Consider the following 9,262-nt stretch of genomic DNA (forward strand, 5'->3'; position numbering starts at 1 on the left):
TTGCAAAAGCATAAGGGTTTTTTTGGAAATTTTGTGGAGATACAAAAGGCCAAAAGGATCAAATGCCTTAGAGTTCTCAAGATTCAAACGTTAATATCTGAAGATCCAACCATCGAATTATGCTCAAATTCCCATCCGTACGGATGTATCAACAAGTGGAGCCTAAAGAATAATAAAAATGAAGGAATAATAGGGGAAAAAGTGGAATTGTCTCACCCCGTTACTCTAGTGTCATGCAGTCTAATCCCCATCTAGGAACAATAGTCGAATCTAACACAAGCCAGTCTCAATGTTTAGACCAGAACACTGAGTAGCCTTGCTTTGTTGCAATGGAAGTCTTCACAATATCTTAAAGTTGGATAGAAGCAGCTCGAGGAGATGATAGGGATGCAGCCATGTACAAGAATAAGGTCATTGCATTCATATTGTAAAAAGGTTACATTGCAGTTATGGACATTGCATGGGGGAAGATGAGGGAGATACCGAATTAACAAGAGGAGGCGCTACAAGCCTTGGTATTGTCACTCTAGGACCTTGAGGCTCGCCATTGTGCATGATTGTTCATAACATGATAACTTAATGGATATTTAGATACATTTGAAATGATTATGGTATTATTAATTCAGAATTTATCATGTTATTATTTGATTCAACTAAACATTTATGCATGAGCTATAAATTCTAATTTCTGCACATTATGGTTATTTTTGACTAAACTCCATGACTTCTTTAAAGTCAAGCAGTTTTAGTACTAATCAATATTTTATAGTTTCACATGTGCAGAAATTCACAGGAATAATAAGATGAAATTCTTTAGGAGTTGGAGAATTTTTTGAGAGTTTAGTGATTCTCAAAAGGGGGCTTGAAAGGAGAAAACGGGTGTTTGGAGCCTTCAAATGAGAAATCAGAGAAGGATGGGCCACTACCTGACCTGTCCATTGGGCTATCAAAAGTCTTCCAAAGAAAGAAGTTGAAGATTACAAGGGGAAACTCTCAACCCACGGAGAAAAAAAGGCAAAAATGGCAAGAAAATACCCAAAGGGGTATTTTAGTACTTCTTCCAATTTATAAATAATCTTCTCGCCCTCATTTCCCCTCATTCTGGACGTGCTCTACCAAGTGGCTGGCCAGCATGACAAGGCATATTTCAGAATCCAGGTTGTTCAACCTGCTTAATGTAAGTTTGTTGAAGTTTCATTCAATCCAGTCTCTTGTTTGCATTGAAAAATGCCTGATCCTGGAGAAATATAAGGATCCAGACTTTAGAGGAAGCATTGAGGGCTCAAAAGGCTTGGAGTGAGGTTTTAGGAACCTAGATTTCCATTTTCACATCATTATCCATCCATTTACTATTTTCACATCATCATCCATCCATTTACCATTTTCACATCATCATCCATCCATTTACCATTAAAATCCATCATTTTCTCACTCTAAATACACTTTTTCCCTACTTTCTCGCTCTAGAATCATTTCATTCACTCTCTAGATCTTCATTCATGTTTCTAGTTTATCCTCTCAAAATTTCATCAAAATTATCCTTCATTTTTACCTTTAAATTCTATCTCAAACGTCTTATACACTCTCCCTTCATTTTCTCTCTCTATCTCTTTATTTCAGTCATTTTCTCTCTCTAAAACCATTTATTTTCTCTCTCTGTAGATCATCATTCAATCTTCCTTTCAAATTTCAAAATAAAAAAATTGTGTTTGAATTCGATCATTTAGGGCAAAAAAAGTGGAGGGTGGAAAACTTAGTTAAATTTACAAAGTCCTAACCATATTAGGTCAAGCCAATTAGGGCTTAGCCCATTTGGCTAAGTCTTGGCTTAGTCGAATTGGGCTGAACCTTAGTGGGGTGGCCCGCTGAGGCCAGCCCTATAAGGGTCACACAAGGACCACCGGCTCATCCGGTCCGCTGCCATCGCCGCCACAACCGTTCTGTCACTGCTCCGCCGCCGCTGCCGCCGGCGATAGCCGGAAAAGGTATTTTCATATTTATATATTTAAAATTCCAAAAAATAAGAAATATCCCTACAATTAATAAAATAGATATTCAATATTTTAACATCAATAAAATTCCAAAAACATATTTAGCCATCGTTTTTAATATTTCTAGTATTTTTGGTGTTCATTAAATTCACAAAACTAAAAAAATTTTATTTCCTATGTCTAGTGTTAATTAAAATTTTAAAAATTAGTTGAAAATATTTTTGTGTTTTTATGTGTAATTCTGATTTAATTTGGATCATAGGAATTTAGATAAGTTGACTAAATATCCATAAAAATCTAAAAAATTATATATCTCACTTTTAAACTCACTTCTTTCATTCCAAGCTTGCAAAAATTCTGAAATTAAATTTCTGCCTCTCTGTGGATTGACCCATTACTTGCCCTATATGAATTACAGTGTAGTTAAGTGGAAAATTTTCGTAAATATTGTTGGTTAAGTCTGAATCAAAATAACGACATAAAACTCCTAAACTTGGACTTATCAACTAGCGCCGTTGCCACACGCGTGCCCCTGGGCCAAGCTGCATGCGCCGGTTGGCATGACGCTGACACCTATCGCACGTGGTCTGCTTGAATGCAGACGCACTCGATGCCTCAATGTTCTGCACTGCATGCAAGGTACTACCCGCCAGGCGCCACAAACTCGCATTGTCTTGGTGCTTAGTGTGTGCCAATGCCTTAGTCTCCTGGCAAAATTTCTGCCACCTTGCCCCTGCACACACTTCACATACGATGTGGGTGCAGCCGCGCAGTACGCCCGCACAACTCTGTTCACAACTGCCGTGCTGCCGCCTAGCCTGCGTGTTCCACACCCAAACGCCTTTTTGGCAGTTTGCGCATCCATCATGCACATGTCTCCCTTGATCCACCGCGCTTGAGCACCAACGGGCATGCACACTAGAAGGGCGATGGCCTAAAAGATCAAGGTTGGTGTCACCACCCGTGTGCATGTTGTTGAGTCACACTTAAGGACTCAGCCTCCAAATCATGTTCTTTTAAATCGTTTTGGCTAGGACAAAATGTACTAGCCCTTGTCTTGATTGAAGAAGAGAGTAAACTAATGATCAGATTCTACCATCAGAGATAAGAATGCCCTAAAAAGTAGATAGATTATCTCTCCCTTACCTCCCTCTAAATATCTACCTTCTTTATCAACCATTATTTTTTTAAAGCCCTATATTAAGTACTCTGCGTTATTTCATTACACTCCTAATTCTGGATCTACTTTTGAGGAGCTGGTTGAACGAAGTTCGGATCTATATTCTCTTCAATTATTTTACCCTAGGATCTCTAAAGATCTACCCTTTTACTTAGAAGAGAAATCAATAGAGATCATCCGTATTTAATAGTGGAGATCATATCTTCCCTGAACATCAGATCTTATTAATAGTAAATCTATAAAAACTCAATTCTAATTATCTAGTGTTAAATCCTTGAACTCTGCATTCCTGCGGAGGACCCCTCTACTCATCATTTACACCCTATTAAACATGGTTTATTATAAATACTATTGTATACATTGATACCATACATCACTAGTAATTAACCTAGTTAAGTACATTAAAATTCAGCTTTTCAAACATCAGATATTAATATTTAGTTATTTTAAGATTGGCAGTTGATCTTACTAGATTAGGTTTACCCTTATAATTTAAGATAATTTTTGTGCATGCTTAGAAGACTGTGATGAATCTGGTAAGTCAACTATCTCATAAACAGAAATTTGGGTTGAAAAAGTTGTTTTAAGGCTCTTATTTCTGCAATAATACTCGTAAAACTTTCCATAGTTAGAATAAGGTGAGTAAGGATTGAACAGCAAGGAGCAGGTAATGATAGAGTAGATTTTCATTCAAATATATTTTTATATAATATTTTTGGTGATTTTAAATATTTATTGATTTTTTAACTTTTTTCTAAAGATAAAATCAACTAAAACATGGAAAACCAGTCAAAACTATTTCAAATAAATATATATGTTATTTCTCTTACTTCTAATAACTTATTATGTATTTCAAGTGTTTTTTGGTATTTTCTTAGTGGACGAAAATCACTCTAACTTGTATTACTGAAAATCACTCTTAGTGTTGTTTGATGCGTTCGAAAGCATGAAGTCCAGGATATCATGTGTATTAAAAGAAAACATTCAGGAGATTACATGTACCTTGTTGTCACTCCCTCCAAGGGCCAACTCGTAATGTTTCTCCAAAAAATATTGATCACCCTTTAAGTATCTCTTCCACACTCTTGTAGAACAAGAATGATTCAAAGAAATATAATGTACTGCGCGTCCAACAAGAATTTTAGAGTAGAAGTCCACAATGTCAAACAACGAGAGGAGGGAAGAGAATACATAGTTGTTATTTACATTGAAGCACAAGTATAAAAAAAACTATTGAAATATTGTATACCAACTTTGTTAATTTTAATTCATCACCAGAAATAAAATGTATGTTTTTATCAATTTGTCTATAAATAAATTTACATAAAAAACCAGTAGAAATAATAAAAAAATAATAATGAGATTTAATATTTTTTTAGATTATTTTTAAATGAGCAAATTACTTAAAATTATTTATATTACTTTAAGAGAATTATTAAGAATTTTTAATTTTTTTAAAATCCAAAAAATAGGGTTTTTTTCTATTTTTTGCAATTTTTGAATGCCTTAAATAATTATTGATGGAGGACCATCTTGGAGACGTCATGACGGGACGTCGTCAGCCACACGGAGCAGCTCGCGCCGACGTTCGCCACTTGGGGTTTAAGTACCCCGCGTAAGTATTTCCATTTCACTTACGTTTGTTTTCCATTTTGTTGTATTTCTGGATTTCGTGGATTGGGCCGATGTTGGGCCCCGTCCTTCGTCTTTCATTTTATTTTCATTTGTATTTCAAATTTGTAAGGAGAGGCCGAACCACGTCTCGCGACGGTTCGCCCTCTCCCCACGTTCACTTGGCACCCATCCTCACTATATAAGGGGATGGCATGCCCAAGGAACTCTTTGGAGTCATTTTGTTGAAGAAAATCACAACTTGTGTCTCCCCTACCATAGGACGTAGCGTAGGAGACTTGGCTAGTCTCAACCACGTTGAGATCACTCCGTGGCGTACAGCCCTCGTTCCCACGTCGAGATCACTCTGTGGGAACGTGCGTAATCGCTCCGTCGAGATCACTCCGGACGAAAGATTTCAAAATCAAAAAAGTCGTCACTACCGGGAGCCTAAGAGGTCTTCGTCGAGATCACTCCGAGGTCGTCTGAACGCTGCCGGTCCATCGTCGACGTCGCCTTCCTCGGGATCTGAGGTTCTCATTCAAGGCGACCCAAGGTACCCCGGAGCTCCATCTTCTTGAAGGGTTCTTGGGTTGTTACTGCCCAAGAACCCCGTTCTTGGTATTGCTCCTCTATCTCCACACCTCCGCCATCCGTTCCCCCCCCCTCTTTTCCATCGTTCTTGCCCTGCTTCCCAGTTTCCCTCCATCCCCCTCCATCCTTCTTGCCTTGCCGCCCATCCTCCTTCCTTCCGATCGTTCTTTGCTCCTCCATCCACGCCCGTGTCCACCTTCTTGAACCCAAGAATCCACCTTGCCAGAATTCCTCCATGCCCTGCCGCCTATCCTTCCTCCTTTTCTTCGACCTTGCTCAGCCGCCCACGCCCTCCTCCTCCCGTTCTCCACCACCGCCGCCTTGAACTTTCCCACCATCTCGCCCGCCCCTCACCAGCATCCCCTGCCGCCCTTGCCCACGTGCGGGTCTCTGCCGCGCGCACCCTGGTCCCGGCCTCCCGCGAGCGCGAGCGCGGTCCTCCACCGGTTCCGACCACCGCACGTGCCCACAGCATGTTCCCGCAGCCCTTCCGCCACGTGCTCGCCGCGCGCATCCACTCAGAGAGTCTGCCCGGGCTCTCGCCCTGAGCGCTCGCCGCACGCCCGCCGTGCCCACGCGCGCCGCGCGCCGTGGACCCGTCGGCCAGCACGGGCAGTGCGCCAGCCTGCCGCACACGCGCGCGCGACCACCTCCCTGCGGGCGTCGTTCGCTTCCCTGCCTACGAGTGCTGCATGCTCCTAGAACGCCCAACACGAGAGCACGCCACCATCCATGGCATCAGTCCTCTTAAAAGCTGCTTCCTCCTCGACTCGACCAAACTCGTCGCCAACCCGGGCAATCTTTCTACGCCATGGACTAACGACCTTGAGGTACCACTCGTCTCCTCTCCATCCTACCAGTATTATTACCGCTTGCAATCTCGTCCCTCGCTATCACGTCCTCTGTCGTCGTTTACGATACATTCCACGGATAGGATTAGCCACTACCATCGAGAGTAGGGATTCTTGAAGGTTGATAGGGTAATCACTTGATCTAGATGCCGAACACTTCAGGGCTGTAAAATGCCCCTCACTAATTAGTCGTCTAGTCGGTCTCCGGGTCATTGGGAGTTTGATCTTCAAATCACCCTCTCCTCTTCGATCGGCACGGCTTGCATCTTTATCAGTTGATCCTTCCTCTGCTCTTTCATTCTTTCATCAGTTCATCGACTTGCATCATACGAGAACACATCATATCCCTATGGCGTAATACGAGCCGTCCGATCCCGGCCGATCGTATTACATCAATTATTCTACCGTTTCCGGCAATTGTTGGGGGAAACGATGGCAGCAAGCGGTGATACTGGTGGTGGCTGCTCTGCTTTGGGCCTTTGCCGTTGGTGGGCCCAATTCTGGCCGTTAAGGCCAGTGAATTGGTTTGGACCAATTAGGTTCGGCCCAAATTGGTTAGGACTTATCCGATTTTGGCTTAGCACTGACAGAGGGCACCCTTCTGTTCAGGGGGATGCACATGCTGTCCACGCGCAGATGTGCTAGTTGAAGGGCATCTCTGCCACACACGTGCCACACGACAACGCACAACAGCGCACAATTGCATCATCATGAGAAGAAATCTGATTTTGTTGAGCTTAGATAATGAAATATTTGTGATAGTTTTTCTGGAAATGAAGTAGAGATATTATGGAGGATCAGAGGTTTTTTGTGAAAGTTTGGGGAATAAATTATCTAAGCTGGGAGAGAGAAGGAGTCAATTGTAGGAAGAGAAAGTAAGGAAATAGATGTTCAGAGTGAGAAAGTGATAGATTCAAATGGGAAATGGATAGAGAATGATGGAAATTGAAACTCTAAGTTCCTAAAACCTCAATCCAACTTAATTGAACTCTCAATGCTTCACCAAGTCTGATATTTTTCAATGCCAACAAGAGATGAGATTAAGAGAAAACTTTAATAAACTTAAATCAAACAGGTTAAACAACCTGGATTATGAAAATGTACTGTCCTGCTAGTCGGCTACTTGTTAGAGGACATGGAGAGAATGACTATAATACCTCTTTAAGAATTTTTGCCATTCTCTTTTCTTGCCATTTTTTCTCTTTTTCTCCATTGGTTGAGAGCTCTCCCTTGTAACTTTCAGCTTCTTTCTTTGGAGGTGTTTGAAAGCCCAATAGGCAGGTCAGGTCATGGCCCAACTCCCTCTGATTTCTCTTTTGAATGCACACAACTCCATTTGAGCATTTCGAGCCTACTTGTAAAATTCTTGAGCTCCCACAAAATCTCCAACTACTTAGAAGTTGTATATTCGCATTCCTATAAATTTCTTTACATATGGAAGTATAAAATACTCATCAATAATAAAGCTGCTTGACTTCAAAGAAGTCAAACATAATAGTAAAAAATTACCATAATGTGTGGAAATTGGAATTTATAGATAATGCCTTTATATTTAGTTAATTCAAATAGTAACATGATAAATTTCCAATTAATGATACCAGAATCATTTAAAATACAAGCAAATAACCATGCATTTGTAATTTTATCATTAGTAGTTCCCTAACTCTCCCAGACATTGGATTCAATTCCAAGGGGGTGGAGGGTTTGGATTTTTTTGATTTCTCCCTAGTTCCCAGCTTTGAAAAAAGGTCTTTAAATTCAAATTTTGGATTAGTTCCACAGTTTTTGCCTTTTTTAAACCAAGTCCTTGAGGAGGTTTGAATAGACTTCTAAAGTTGGGTTCTATGGTATTGAACCTATTCTTATTATCTAATAGATGACCTAGATATCTTTTTTCTACCATTTGTATCCCAAATCCATGATTGTATTTCCTGCTGTCATATCTTTTCAAATAAAACACATTGAAGGCGTGAGAAATCCACCTTACCCTAAGGAGTTAAGTGGGGTTTGCCTCAAAAATCAATAAAATAGATATCAAAATAGACCTTAGGAAAACATATAATAAATTTCTCATTTTGTCTTTAAATGGTGAATAATACAAGTCATATACACTCTAAAAATATAGATAATTTCAACATGAAATAAATTTTAATTTGCAATTTTGACATATTGAAATTCATGCATGCAATTTATCACTTATAAGGTTATATGTTGTCTATATGATGGAATTAACTTACATATTTCTTGTTATGTAATAAATAAATTCCATTTCATGTTTCAATTAACATAATATGTGAAATTTCTTATTTTTTATGAATTTAGCATGATTATGATGATGAATATGATCTAAACATGATAAGTAAAAATTGTTGATAATTAAAAAGAAAAGGGAAAAGGAGGATAAAAAAAATGATGGGGGACCATCGCAACTACATTGACACGGGACGAGTTCAACTGCTTCGCGTAGCTTGAGCTGATGTTCGTGATCCCAGCTTTAAGTAACCAGGCGTAGTTCTTACTCATAAGTATTGAGCTTTATTTCTTTGTATTTTCATTTTCCTTGACTGATACGGATTGGGCCACCATGTTTTGGGCCTATTCCGTTGTTCTTTTCACTTCTTTGTCATGTACCTTTTAGGGGAATATTTTCACACGATGGTTTTCCCATTTTGTTGGCCACTTGGGCATCCTCCCTCCCTATATAAAGGGATGGTATGTCCAAGGACGCCTTAGGTTGTCTTGAGATTTAAAAGTATCATTTCTTTAGAGTCTTGTTATCCCTTCTATAGAGAGTAGTAGTTGTAGATCTAGATCGTGACAAGATCGTGGGTCCTAACTCGCCGCATGCGCCAGCTTTGCCACGTCAAGACCACTCTGTGGAAGAACTGTCGTCGATGACACCCAATCTTGTGTCCTCTCAAGTTCTTGAATCTAATCAAGAATCCCTGACCTGGTATGTGTGATCTCCAAGAATCCACTTCTTGTAGTGGCTGTTCTATTCAAGAATTTGCCAATAATCAATTTCTTGGAGCAAG

Source organism: Wolffia australiana, chromosome 2, assembly GCF_029677425.1.
Source record: "Wolffia australiana isolate 7733 chromosome 2, ASM2967742v1".
In the NCBI taxonomy this organism is placed as follows: Eukaryota; Viridiplantae; Streptophyta; class Magnoliopsida; order Alismatales; family Araceae; genus Wolffia; species Wolffia australiana.